We start from the raw sequence: 15,329 nt of genomic DNA, 5'->3' as shown, positions 1-15,329 counted from the left end.
TCGAATATAACAGTTGCATCTTCTGTATTTGAGCAAATGTTCTTGGCAAGATCTCATACTGGCACTAAGAGAAACTTACAGAATGTTATTATTGGCTATATACTTTCACATGAAAGGAGGAGGCGGGAGCTCGGAGCAGCGCGAGTCCGGGGATTTCGGGAGGCCTATAAAGGGCAGCAGGAGATCGAGCAGTCAGTCGAGGAGGCGGGAGCTCGGAGCAGCGCGAGTCCGGGGATTTCAGGAGGCCTATAAAGGACAGCAGGAGTTCGAGCAGTCAGTCGAGGAGGCGAGAGCTCGGAGCAGCGCGAGTTCGGGGATTTCAGGAGGCCTATAAAGGCCAGCAGGAGTTCGAGCAGTCAGTCGGAGAGGCGGGAGCTCGGAGCAGCGCGAGTCCGGGGATTTCAGGAGGCCTATAAAGGACAGCAGGAGTTCGAACAGTCAGTCGGAGAGGTCTACTGGTGCAGCTGCAGCAGGGAGGCAAAAAAGTAGTAGAAAGAAATCAAAAGGTGACGTCACAGCCAAGGGGGTAAGTGATTGGCTGGTGATTGGTAAGTAATTTTTCTTTTTCTTTTCTATATCAGTAAGTAACCTTTCGCATTGTTGTTGCCAAATTAGGTTAATCTAAGGTTTAAGTCATGGCAGGACAGCTCGGACACGTGTTATGCTCCGCCTGTACTATGTGGGAAGTCAGGGACGCTTCCGGTGTCCCTGACGACTACGTGTGCCTGAAGTGTATCCGCCTCCAGCTCCTGACGGACCGCATTGCGGCCCTGGAGCTGCGGGTGGATTCACTCTGGAGCATGCACGATGCTGAGAATTACGTGAATAGCACGTTTAGTGAGTTGGTCTTACCGCAGCTAAAGGGTACGCAGCCAGATAGTGACCAACAGGAAGTGCAGTGCAAGGAAGGTAGTGCAGGGATCCCCTGCAGTCATCTCCCTGCAAAACAGATACACCGCTTTGGGTACTGTTGAGGGGGATGACTCATCAGGGGAGGGCAGCAGCAGCCAAGTTCATGGTACCGTGGGTGGCTCTGCTGCACAGGAGGGCAGCGAAAAGAGTGGGAAAGCTATAGTGATAGGGGATTCGATTGTAAGGGGAATAGATAGGCATTTCTGCGGCCTCAACCGAGACTCCAGGATGGTATGTTGCCTCCCTGGTGCAAGGGTCAAGGATGTCTCGGAGCGGCTGCAGGACATTCTGAAAAGGGAGGGTGAACAGCCAGTTGTCGAGGTGCATATAGGTACCAACGATATAGGTAAAAACCGGGATGAGGTCCTACGAGACGAATTTAGGGAGCTAGGAGCTAAATTAAAAAGTAGGACCTCAAAAGTAGTAATCTCAGGATTGCTACCAGTGCCATGTGCTAGTCAGAGTAGGAATCGCAGGATAGCTCAGATGAATACGTGGCTTGAGGAGTGGTGCAAAAGGGAGGGATTCAAATTCCTGGGACATTGGAACCAGTTCTGGGGGAGGTGGGACCAGTACAAACCGGACGGTCTGCACCTGAGCAGGACCGGAACCAATGTCCTGGGGGGAGTGTTTGCTAGTGCTGTTGGGGAGGAGTTAAATTAACATGGCAGGGGGATGGGAATCTATGCAGGGAGACAGAAGAAAATAAAATGGAGGCAGAAGCAAAAGATAGAAAGGAGAATAGTAAAACTGGAGGGCAGAGAAACCCAAGCTAAAAACAGCAAAAGTCTAAAGAGGCAAAGTGTGTTAAAATGCAAGCCTGAAGGCTCTGTGCCTCAATGTGAGGAGTATTCGGAATAAGGTGGACGAATTAACTGCGCAGACAGCAGTTAACGGATATGATGTAATTGGCATCATGGAGACATGGCTCCAGGGTGAACAAGGCTGGGAACTCAACATCCAGGGGTCTTCAACATTTAGGAAGGATAGCCAGAGAGGAAAAGGAGGCGGGGTGGCGTTGCTGGTTAAAGAGGAAATTAATGCAATAGTAAGGAGGGACATTAGCCTGGATGATGTGGAATCGGTATGGGTGGAGCTGCGGAATACCAAAGGGCAGAAAACGCTAGTGGGAGTTGTGTACAGACCACCAAACAGTAGTAGTGAGGTTGGGGACAGAATCAAACAAGAAATAAGGGATGTGTGCAATAAAGGTACAGCAGTTATCATGGGCGACTTTAATTTACATATTGATTGGGCAAACCAAACTGGTAGCAATGCGGTGGAGGAGGATTTCCTGGAGTGTATTAGGGATGGTTTTCTCGACCAATATGTCGAGAAACCAACTAAGGAGCTGGCCATCCTAGACTGGGTGATTGGTAATGAGAAAGGACTAATTAGCAATCTTGTGTGAGGCCCCTTGGGGAAGAGTGAACATAATATGGTAGAATTCTTTATTAAGATGGAGAGTGACACAGTTAATTCGGAAACTAGGGTCCTCAACTTAAGGAAAGGTAACTACGACGGTATGAGGTGTGAATTGGCTAGAATAGACTGGTAAAGGATACTTCAAGGGTTGACGGTGAATAAGCAATGGCAAACATTTAACGATCACATGGATGAACTTCAGCAATTGTACATCCCTATCTGGAGTAAAAATAAAATGAGGAAGGTGGCTCAACCATGGCTAACAAGGGAAATTAAGGATCGTGTTAAAATCAAGGAAGAGGCATACAAATTGGCTAGAAAAAGCAACAAATCTGAGGACTGGGAGAAATTTAGAATTCAACAGAGAAGGACTAAGGGTTTAATTAAGACGGGGAAAATAGAGTACGAGAGGAAACTTGCAGAGAACATTAAAACTGACTGCAAAAGCTTCTATAAATATGCGAAGAGAAAAAGATTAGTGAAGCCAAATGGGGAACAAAGAAATGGCAGACCAATTGAACAAATACTTTGGTTCTGTCTTCACTTAAGGAAGACACAAATAACCTTCCGAATGTACTAGGGAACAGTGGATCTAGTGAGACGGAGGAACTGAAGGATATCCTTATTAGGCGGGAAATTGTGTTAGGGAAATTGATGGGATTGAAGGCTGATAAATCCCCGGGGCCTGATAGTCTGCATCCCAGAGTACTTAAGGAAGTGGCCCTAGAAATAGTGAATGCATTGGTGATCATTTTCCAACAGTCTATCGACTCTGGATCAGTTCCTATGACTGGAGGATAGCTAATGTAACACCACTTTTTAAAAAAGGTGGGAGAGAGAAAACAAGGAAGACCGGTTAGCCTGACATCAGTAGTGGCGAAAATGTTGGATTCAATCATTAAGGATGAAATAGCAGTGCATTTGGAAAGCAGTGACAGGATCGGTCCAAGTCAGCATGAATTTATGAAAGGGAAATCATGCTTGACGAATCTTCTGGAATTTTTTGAGGATGTAACTAGCAGAGTGAACAATGGAGAGCCAGTGGATGTGGTGTATTTGGACTTTCAAAAGGCTTTTGACAAGGTCCCGCACAAGAGATTGGTGTGCAAAATCAAAGCGCATGGTATTGGGGGTAATGTACTGATGTGGATAGAGAACTGGTTGGCAGACAGGAAGCAGAGAGTCGGGATAAACGGGTCCTTTTCAGAATGGCAGGCAGTGACTAGTGGAGTGCATCAGGGCTCAGTGCTGGGACCCCAGCTCTTTACAATATACATTAACGATTTAGATGAAGGAACTGAGTGTTATTTCTCCAAGTTTGCAGATGACACTAAACTGGGTGGCAAGGTGAGCTGTGATGGGGACGCTAAGAGGCTGCAGGGTGACTTGGACAGGTTAGGTGAGTGGGCAAATGCATGGCAGATGCAGTATAATGTGGATAAATGTGAGGTTATCCATTTTGAGTGCAAAAACACAAAGGCAGAATATTATCTGAATGGCAGCAGATTAGGAAAAGGGGAGGTACAACAAGATGTGGGTGTCATGGTTCATCAGTCATTGAAGGTTGGCATGCAGTTACAGCAGGCGGTGAAGAAGGCAAATGGTATGTTGGCCTTCATAGCTAGGGGATGAGAGTATAGGAGCAGGGAGGTCTTACTGCAGTCGTACAGGACCTTGGTGAGGCCTCACCTGGAATATTGTGTTCAGTTTTGGTCTCCTAATCTGAGGAAGGACATTCTTGCTATTGAGGGAGTGCAGCGAAGGTTCAGCAGACTGATTCCAGGGATGGCTGGACTGTCATATGAGGAGAGACTGGATCAACTGGGCCTTTATTCACTGGAGTTTAGAAGGATGAGAGGGGATCTCATAGAAACGTATACGATTCCGACGGGACTTGACAGGTTAGATGCGGGTAGAATGTTTCCGATGTTGGGGAAGTCCAAAACCAGGGGACATAGTCTTAGGATAAGGGGTAGGCCATTTAGGACTGAGATGAGGAGAAACTTCTTCACTCAGAGAGTTGTTAACCTGTGGAATTCCCTGCCGCAGAGAGGTGTTGATGCCAGTTCATTGGATATATTCAAGAGGGAGTTAGATATCGCCCTTGCGGCTAAGGGGATCAAGGGGCATGGAGAGAAAGCAGGAAAGGGGAACTGAGGGAATGATCATCCATGATCTTATTGAATGGCGGTGCAGGCTTGAAGGGCCAAATGGCCTACTCCTGCACCTATTTTCTATGATTCTATGAGCTCATTAACTCTGGAGACTCACAGTGTGTGACTAAATCTCTTCTGTATGCAGTTGTGTCAAGACCCTTATACCACAAGTCCATGGAGCCTTTACTATAATTGGACCCATATCCGCTTTCTACCCACACATGCCCTTCAATGGAGCATTTTAACTTCAATGTATCATCTTTTTCTGAGAGTAAAATATTGCTGCAGCGATTTAAATCTGACCTGATCAGCACAATTAGCCTACCGACCGCTCAAGATCCAGGTAAGACCACCTTTTTTACAATGGTCTTTCTGGCGGGCGGTAACAGGATCTTACAGGATTCTAAGGACCAAACTTTGCCGATTTTTGCATGGGCGGGCAGTATGGACTACCATCGACGGTACTTCTCCGATAAAGTTCTCACCGGGCAGTTGTTGGGCGGTCCCTGAGTTTCCGTCCATGACCGAGAGAACTGGGAATTTTGTGCTTTCATTTCGGGCTGGATTTATTAAACAGCTTCTATTAAGCAGGCGGCTTGATTGCAATATAATTAAACAACTGCTGCTGAAAGAGGGTTAGAGAATTCCCCCAGTATCTTCTTAATCATCTCTATGTACTCAGGCGCATTTGGGAATAAATGCAATTACATTTCAGCCTTTTGACTTTCTCCTTTTACAATCTTTATTTTGTTCAAATACAAAATTAAGTTCAGAAGGTGTTTTGATAGAGACTTGCTGACTGGAGGTTGGACAAGATGCTGACCAGTAATTTCAGATCTCCTCCATCTGGGACCCTGTATATTCTGAGAGATTGGAGCGTGGACGTGGGCAGGTTCAGCAGGAGTGGCGAAGGAGCGGCGAGAGATTGTAGAGGGACGTGATCGGGGCCCAGGAGAGGCACGAGTTCGGGGCACAGAAGAGGCGAGGGCCCAGGGGCAGTACAGGCCAGCCCACACTGTGATATGTGTGCGCACTAGATCCGTGCAGCAGAGCTGATCTCTGTCATCTTGGTTAATCCTTGCTACTGGACCAAGACCTAGCTCTGTCAAGCCCGTGTGGTGGCTGGTGTGCAACGGTCACCACAAGTTAAAAAAATCCAAGCACAGGCATCTTCCACCCTTCAAGATTTAGTTCGGACCTGGAATTTTAGGTCCATCATTGAAATATCTGTGAACTTTTTGACGTGGAAGCAAGTTATCCTCGATTCGAGGGATTGCCTATGATGATGATGATATATTCTGAACAGCAAAGAGGCAGAAAACATTAGCAGGAGTTACTTATAGGCCCCCAAACAGTAGTTGTAATGAAAAGCAGAGTATACATCAGGAAATTAGAGGCGCATGTAACAAGAGTAATGCAGTAATCATGGGGGACTTCAATCTCCATATTGACTGGGCAAACCAAATTTGCAGTAATAGTGTGGAGGATGAATTCATGGAATGTATACAAGATGGTTTTCTTGATCAGCATGTTGAGGAACCAACGAGGGAACAGGTTATTTTAGATCTAGTGTTGTGCAATGAGAAAGGGTTAATTAATAACCTTATAGTAAAAGGAAGAGTGACCATAATATGATAGATTTTTATATTGAATTTGAAAACGATTTAGTTAAATTCAAAACTAGGGTCTTAAATTTAATCAAAGCAAACAACGTAGGTACGAGGGGCGAGTTGGCTAAGGTCATTTGAGAAACCACATTAAAAGTAATAATAGCAGACAAGCAATGGCTAGCACTTAAAGAATTAATACATAACTTACAACAAATATACTTTCCTTTAAGGCACACAAATCCCACAGGAAAAGTAGTGCAACTGTGGCTAACAAGAGAAGTTAAAGATAATATTAGATCAAAGGAAGAGGCTTATAATGTTGCCAAAAAGAGTAGTAAGCCTGAGGATTGGGAGGATTTTAGAATTCAGCAAAGGAGGACCACGAAATTGATAAGGAAAGAGAAAAAAGAATATAAGATTAAATTAGCAAGAGACATAAAAACAGATTGTAAACATTTCTATAGGTATGTAAATAGGAAGAGATTAGTGAAAGTAAACATGGGCCCATTAGATGCGGAGACAGGAGAAATTATAATGGGCAATAAGGAAATGGCAGAGACATTAAACAAATACTTTGGGCCCGAAATCTGTCGACCTACCGCCCACAGCTGCCAAGCTACCGCCCAAAAATGCCAGTTTGGTGGAAAAAAACTCAGGGATCACCCAACACTGCCCGGTGAGAACTTTATCGGAGAAGTACCATCAATGGTAGTCCATACTGCCCGCCCATGCAAAAATCGACAAAAACGCAAGTTTGGTCCTTAGAATCCTGTAAGATCCTGTTACCACCCGCCAGGAAGACCATTGTAAAAAAGGTGGTCTTACCTGGATCTTGAGCGGTCGGTAGACTAGTTGCGCTGATCAGGTCAGATTTAAATCGCTGCAGCAATATTTTACTCTCAGAAAAAGATGATACATTGAAGTTAAAATGCTCCATTGAAGGGCATGTGTGGGTAGAAAGCGGATAGGGGTCCAATTATAGTAAAGGCTCCATGGACTTGTGGTATAAGGGCCTTGACACAACTGCATACAGAAGAGATTTAGTCACACACTGTGAGTCTCAAGAGGTAATGAGCTCATAGAAACATAGAAACATAAAAAATAGGTGCAGGAGTAGGCCATTTGGCCCTTCGAACCTGCACCGCCATTCAATAAGATCATGACTGATCATTCCCTCAGTTCCCCTTTCCTGCTTTCTCTCCATACCCCTTGATCCCTTTAGCCATATCTAACTCCCTCTTGAATATATCAAATGAACTGGCATCAACACCTCGCTGCGGCAGGGAATTCCACAGGTTAACTACTCTTTGAGTGAAGAAGTTTCTCCTCATCTCAGTCCTAAATGGCCTACCCCTTATCCTAAGACTATGTCCCCTGGTTCTGGATTCCCCAACATCGGGAACATTCTGCCCACATCTAACCTGTCCAGTCCCATCAGAATCGTATACGTTTTTATGAGATCCCCTCTCATCCTTCTAAACTGCAGTGATTAAAGGCCCAATTGATCCAGTCTCTCCTCATATGTCAGTCCAGCCATCCCTGGAATCAGTCTGGTGAACCTTCACTGCACTCTCTCAATAGCAAGAACGTCCTTCCTCAGATTGGGAGACCAAATCTGAACACAATATTCCAGGTGAGGCCTCAACAAGGCCCTGTACAACTGCAGGAAGACCTCCCTGCTCCTAGACTCAAATCCCCTAGCTATGAAGGCCAACATACCATTTGCTTTCTTTATCGCATACTGTACCTGCATGCCAACTTTCAATGACTGATGAACCATGACACCCAGGTCTCGTTGCACTTCCCCTTTTCCTAATCTGCCACCATTCAGATAAAATTATGCCTTCGTGTTTTTTCCCCCAAAATGGATAACCTCACATTTATAAGAACATAAGAACATAAGAATTAGGAACAGGAGTAGGCCATCTAGCCCCTCGAGCCTGCTCCGCCATTCAATAAGATCATGGCTGATCTGGCCGTGGACTCAGCTCCACTTACCCGCCCGCTCCCCGTAACCCTTAATTCTCTTATTGGTTAAAAATCTATCTATCTGTGACTTGAATACATTCAATGAGCTAGCCTCAACTGCTTCCTTGGGCAGAGAATTCCACAAATTCACAACCCTCTGGGAGAAGAAATTCCTTCTCAACTCGGTTTTAGATTGGCTCCCCCGTATTTTAAGGCTGTGCCCCCTAATTCGAGTCTCCCCGACCAGTGGAAACAACCTCTCCGCCTCTATCTTGTCTATCCCTTTCATTATTTTAAATGTTTCTATAAGATCACCCCTCATCCTTCTGAACTCCGATGAGTAAAGACCCAGTCTACTCAATCTATTATCATAAGGTAACCCCATCATCTCCGGAATCAGCCTAATGAATCGTCTCTGTACCCCCTCCAAAGCCAGTATATCCTTCCTTAAGTAAGGTGACCAAAACTGCACGCAGTACTCCAAGTGCGGCCTTACCAATACCCTAGTTGCAGCAGGACCTCCCTGCCTTTGTACTCCATCCCTCTCGCAATGAAGGCCAACATTCCATTCGCCTTCCTGATTACCTGCTGCACCTGCAAACTAACTTTTTGGGATTCATGCACAAGGACCCCCAGGTCCCTCTGAACCTCAGCATGTTGTAATTTCTCCCCATTCAAATAATATTCCCTTTTATTGTTTTTTTTCCCCCAAGGTGGATGACCTCACACTTTCCGACATTGTATTCCATCTGCCAAACCTTAGCCCATTCGCTTAACCTATCCAAATCTCTTTGCAGCCTCTCTGTGTCCTCTACACAACCCGCTTTCCCACTAATCTTTGTGTCATCTGCAAATGTTGTTACACTACACTCTGTCCCCTCTTCCAGGTCATCTATGTATATTGTAAACAGTTGTGGTCCCAGCACCGATCCCTATGGCACACCATTAACCACCAATTTCCAACCCGAAAAGGACCCATTTATCCCGATTCTCTGCTTTCTGTTCGCCAGCCAATTCTCTATCCATGCTAATATATTTCCTCTGACTCCGCGTACCTCTATCTTCTGCAGTAACCTTTTGTGTGGCACCTTATCGAATGCCTTTTGGAAATCTAAATACACCACATCCATCGGTACACCTCTATCCACCATGCTCGTTATATCCTCAAAGAATTCCAGTAAATTAGTTAAACATGATTTCCCCTTCATGAATCCATGCTGCGTCTGCTTGATTGCACTATTCCTATCTAGATGTCCCGCTAGTTCTTCCTTAATGATAGTTTCAAGCATTTTCCCCACTACAGATGTTAAACTAACCGGCCTATAGTTACCTGCCTTTTGTCTGCCCCCTTTTTTAAACAGAGGCGTTACATTAGTTGCTTTCCAATCCGCTGGTACCTCCTCAGAGTCCAGAGAATTTTGGTAGATTATAACGAATGCATCTGCTATAACTTCCGCCATCTCTTTTAATACCCTGGGATGCATTTCATCAGGACCAGGGGACTTGTCTACCTTGAGTCCCATTAGCCTGTCCAGCACTACCCCCCTAGTGATAGTGATTGTCTCAAGATCCTCCCTTCCCACATTCCTGTGACCAGCAATTTTTGGCATGGTTTATGTGTCTTCCACTGTGAAGACCAAAGCAAAATAATTGTTTAAAGTCTCAGCCATTTCCACATTTCCCATTATTAAATCCCCCTTCTCATCTTCCAAGGGATCAACATTTACTTTAGTCACTCTTTTCCATTTTATATATCTGTAAAAGCTTTTACTATCTGTTTTTATGTTCTGCGCAAGTTTACCTTCGTAATCTATCTTTCCTTTCTTTATTGCTTTTTTAGTCATTCTTTGCTGTTGTTTAAAATTTTTCCAAACCTCTAGTTTCCCACTAACCTTGGCCACCTTATACGCATTGGTCTTTGATTTGATACTCTCCTTTATTTCCTTGGTTATCCACGGCTGGTTATCCCTTCTCTTACCACCCTTCTTTGTCACTGGAATGTATCCACATTATACTGCATTTGCCATGCATTTGCCCACTCACCTAACCTGTCCAAGTCACCCTGCAGCCTCTTAGTGTCCTCCTCACAGCTCACACCGCCACCCAGTTTAGTGTCATCTGCAAACTTGGAGATATTACACTCAATTCCTTCATCCAAATTGTTAATGTATATTGTAAAGAGCTGGGGTCCCAGCACTGAGCCCTGCGGCACTCCACGAGTCACTGCCTGCCATTCTGAAAAGGACCCGTTTATCCCGACTCTCTGCTACCTGTCTGCCAACCAGTTGTCTATCCACGTCAGTACATTACCCCCAATACCATGTGCTGTGATTTTGCACACTAATCTCTTGTGCAGGACCTTGTCAAAAGCCTTTTGAAAGTCCAAATACACCACATCCACTGGTTCTCCCTGATTCAAGACAGAAATTGATAAATGTTTGGGAACTAAGGGAATTAAGGGAAATTCGGATAGTGTGGGAAGGTAGAGTTGAGGTCGAAGATCAGCCATGAGCTTGTTGAATGGCGGAGCATGCTCGAAGGGCCAATTGGGTTTACTCTAGCTCCTATTTCTTATGTACTTACAGTATGAATTGTAACTGGAACATCACCTCATTACAGTGTGAATTGTAACTGGAATATCACCTCATTACAGTATGAATTGTAACTGGAACATCACTAAATTACAGTGTGAATTGTAACTGGAACATCACCTCAATGTAGAGTGAATTGTAACTGGAACATCGCCTCATGTCGGTGTCAATTGTAACTGAAACATCATCTCATTACAGTGTGAATTGTAACTGGAACATCACCTCATTACAGTGTGAATCGTAACTGGAACATCACCTCATTACAGTGTAAATTGTAACTGGAACATTGCCTCATGTCAGTGTGAATTGTAACTGGAACATCGCCTCATGTCAGTGTGAATTGTAACTGGAACATCGCCTCATCACGGTGCGATATGTAGCTAGTGCATCATCTTTTTGCAGTGGGACATTCCGCTGGTGCATCATCTCATTGCGTACCCATCAAATAAGACTTGACACACCTGGACACAAGGCTGGAGTATAACCTTGCCACAATATGACACAAGGCTGCATCATTATCTCATGCATAGTGACAAGTGAACAGAGTATCAGTCTGTTGTCACCCCTCTACACCCTTTAACATGACATGAAAAGTGCAAGTGCCATGGAGGCAGAGCATCTGCCGATTATGCTGTGTGAGCAGTAATCAGCTCACCGCAGCCTGACATGTAATCAAAGCATTATTTTGTGTCTACGATGCTGTCAATTAAATTGAGCACTTTAACTTTCAGATGTCTCACTTTCATTATCTGAGTAAGCTGCTCAGCTCAGTCAACAATTCAAAATGTTGCCGACACAAAGAAACATAGAAAGTAGGTGCAGGAGTAGGCCATTCGGCCCTTCGAGCCTGCATCACTATTCAATATGATCATGGCTGATCATGCAACTTCAGTACCCCATTCCTGCTTTCTCTCCATACCCCTTGATCCCTTTAGCCGTAAGGGCCACATCTAACTCCCTTTTGAATATATCTAACAAACTGGCCTCAACTACTTTCTGTGGTAGAAAATTCCACAGGTTCACAATTCTCTGAGTGAAGAAGTTTCTCCTCATCTTGGTCCTAAATGTCTTACCCCTTATCCTTGGACTGTGACCCCTGGTTCTGGACTTCCCCAACATCGGGAACATTCTTCCTGCATCTAATCTGTCCAGTCCCGTCAGAATTTTATATGTTTCTATGAGATCCCTTCTCATTCTTCCAAATTACAATGAATATAAGCCTAGTCGATCCAGTCTTTCTTCATATGTCAGTCCCCCCATCCCAGGAATCAGTCTGGTGAACCTTCGCTGCACTCCCTCAATAGCAAGAATGTCCTTCCTCAGATTAGGAGACCAAAACTGTACACAATATTCAAGGTGTGGCCTCACCAAGGCCCTGTACAACTGCAGTAAGAACTCCCTGCTCCTATACTCAAATCCTCTCGCTATGAAGGCCAACATGCCATTTGCCTTATTCACCGTCTGCTGTGCCTGCATGCCAACTTTCAATGACTGATGGATCATGACACCCAGGTCTCGTGGCACCTCCCCTTTCCCTAATCTGTCACCATTCAGATAATATTCTGCCTTCCTGTTTTTGCCACCAAAGTGGATAACCTCACATTTATCCACATTATATTGCATCTGCCATGCATTTGCCCACTCACCTAATCTGTCTAAGTCACCCTGCAGCCTCTTAACATCCTCCTCACAGCTCACACTGCCACGCAGCTTAGTGTCATCTGCAAACTTGGAGATATTACATTCAATTCCTTTGTCTAAATCATTAATGTATATTGTAAATAACTGGGGTCTCAGGACTGAGCCCTGCGGCACCCCATTAGTCACTGCCTGCCATTCTCAAAAGGACCCTTTTATTCTTACTATTTGCTTCCTGTCTGCCAACCAGTTTTCTATCCACGTCAGTACATTACCCCCAATACCATGTGCTTTAACTTTGCACACTAATCTCTTGTGTGGGACCTTGTCAAAAGCCTTTTGAAAGTCCATATACACTACATCCACTGGTTCGCCCTTGTCCACTCTACTAGTTACATCCTCAAAAAATTCCAGAAGATTTATCAAGCATGATTTCCCTTTCATAAATCCATGCTGACTTGGACCGATCCTGTCACTGCTTTCCAAATGCGCTGCTGTTACATCTTTAATAATTGATTCCAACATTTTTCCCCACTACCGACGTCAGGCTAACCGGTCTATAATTCCCTGTTTTCTCTCTCCCTCCTTTTTTAAAAAGTGGGGTTACATTAGCTACCCTCCAATCCATAGGAACTGATTCAGAGTCTATAGAACGTTGGAAAATGACCACCATTGCATCCACTATTTCTATGGCCACTTCCTTAAGTAATCTGAGATGCAGACTATCAGGCCCTGGGGATTTATCGGCCTTCAATCCCATCAATTTCCCTAACACAATTTCCTGACTAATAAGGATTTCCTTCAGTTCCTCGTTCTCACTAGACCCTCGGTCTCCTAGTATTTCCGGAAGGTTATGTTGACATGTTGACATAGCAGTAAAACTAGCCGAGGACAATAGTCTACAATATCTTTATTGTTCCTGTGCCCATGTTCAAATGTTGAAACAAAAATTCCCCAATTTTCTCCTCGCCTCTCCGAAAACAGCTGTCTAGAAACACAAGACTTATGCGGGTTACAGGTGTAGAGGCGTAGATCCTGGCACTGAGTATCAGCAGATTTGAATTGTCAGGAAAGACTGAACAGGCTGGGCCTATTTTCTCATTGAAACGGAAGGCCGATGGAAATCTTTAATATAATGAAAGGATTTGATAGGGTAGACATGGATAAAATGTTTCCACTTGTGGGTGTGTCCAAAACTAGATGCCATGGGGCCGAAATTCCGGCCCACTAGAAAGCTGCCGCATTTACTGCTTTTTAAGTGCTTTTACCTCCATCTTGGAAGAGGTCGACTCTTGATCGATATTCAGGTCTTTGTCTTTTTTATAAGCAGCCAGGAAGTTGGTCATAATGAGGGCGGAGGTGCGGCGGTAAGTGCTGGTGAGGGGCGGAAGTGGAGGCGGGACAGAGTCTCCACCGCTGTCACTCAGCAGCGGAGCGGTGGTGATGTCATTGCGCGTCTGCGTCACCACGTATCTCCTTTAAAGGGGAGAGAATCGGCAAATCTTTAGGATCGGCCACTGGCCCATCAGGGATGGTTTTGGCCAGGTCAGCGGCCTGACACCCAAGAGGGAGTGCCAGGCTGCCTGTTGGCGGCCTGGCCGAACTAGGGGGCACAATAGTCTGGCCGACTGCCGGCGGCAGAATTGGGCCTTTACCGTCAATGGCCGCCGCACAACCAGGGCTGACAGAGGAAATGAATGGTGCATCGAAAGAAAAAGCTGTCGGGGGCACCGTTCAGCGAGTATTAGATTGTTCCAGTGCGGAACACGGCGGACACCATTTCGGGCAGGTAGGAAGCACTGCCACTGCCTGCTCTCGCATCGCTATATAAATGGTCCAGATCGTGATGTCAATCGGCGTGCAATGCCTGAATTGATGCACCATCTGATATTTGGGGCGTTGCACTCTTAATAATACCCTCTTCAAGCCATGCACGGAAGAATGTGCGCGCAGTAGTATAACAGAACAGCGGCCAGCGTTTCTTAAAGCCACACACACAACTTTCAGGTAAATTTAGTTTTTTGCTTTTGTACTGGTTTCTTTACATTTTATTGGAGTAGTGGTTTGTTGCAATACGTTAAAAAAGTTGTTGAAGTGTGCAGAGAGTTGAGACAATGCTGCAGGATGTTTACCAGGCTTCGGCTCTTAAAGGCAGATCTTTGAGAACACCACTTGCTCCCATTCCTGTGTGCTCTCGTTGCAGTCCCCCTTGGGCAGCAAAGGGGACCAGCTGCTCGCAGAGGGAGAAGGAGGAGGAAGAAGAGGAGGAGGAATCAGAAAAGGAGGAAGCGAAAGGAAAGAGGCATCCCAGACAGTCCCTTTCTGACCAGGATATCTGGGATCGAATCATCCGACTATGGTACCAGTGAACACAACCCGAATTCCCCTTTTAGCATTTGTCCCACACCTTATCTCCCCTCCGTTATTAGCCATCACAGCGTCCTCTTGGCCACAATGTTGAAATAAAAGCAAGCACATATCAAACTTTCCAATCCAATTCTATCCATTCAATATTACATCAAAAAATCAACTAATCACCCTTGTGCATTCCCTTAGTGAGTGCCTTACGTATACCTTTGCTTGTCCTAGTGCTGTTACGCAGTGCTACCCCAGTGGCTGCAGTATGGCTGGTGAAAGGCTGCTGACGTTCAGTGGGGGACACTGCAGATGACTTTGCTGGACCCCGAGGAGTGGTGGCTGGGAGTGTGAAATCGAGTGATGTTATTCCTTCTTCTTTTTCACTCTCCTCTCCCTCTTCTTGATCAATCAAGGATAGGGTTGCGGTAAGAGGAGAGGGGGAAAGCAAGAGGTGCCTGCTTACACCATGCGCTTGTAAATCAAAAGAGATTGTGGGATGAGGGGGAAGTGGGATGTGAGGCTAAAGTATGAGGATACCAGCACCTTGTATCCTTTCAACCCCGCCACTGGCCAAGGATTCAGCCATGCTCCTGCCAAGAATGGCCGGCACCATCTCCGCCAAGAGGGTGAGGTGGTTAGGAATGGGAGGTGTGCCTCATGTTTGGTACAGA

General features: G+C 45.4%; 1 protein-coding gene across 1 annotated transcript in view; it reads right to left on the bottom strand.

Moving 5' to 3' along the window:
* Window positions 1-15,329, bottom strand: part of LOC139277385 (testis-expressed protein 264 homolog) — a 488,096-nt gene that overhangs the window by 86,150 nt on the left and 386,617 nt on the right. The window lies entirely within an intron of this gene.

The sequence above is a fragment of the Pristiophorus japonicus genome, chromosome 12 (genome assembly GCF_044704955.1).
Source record: "Pristiophorus japonicus isolate sPriJap1 chromosome 12, sPriJap1.hap1, whole genome shotgun sequence".
Taxonomy (NCBI): Eukaryota; Metazoa; Chordata; class Chondrichthyes; family Pristiophoridae; genus Pristiophorus; species Pristiophorus japonicus.
Note: the sequence above shows the minus strand (reverse complement) of the source record. Positions and strands in the feature narration are given on the sequence as shown.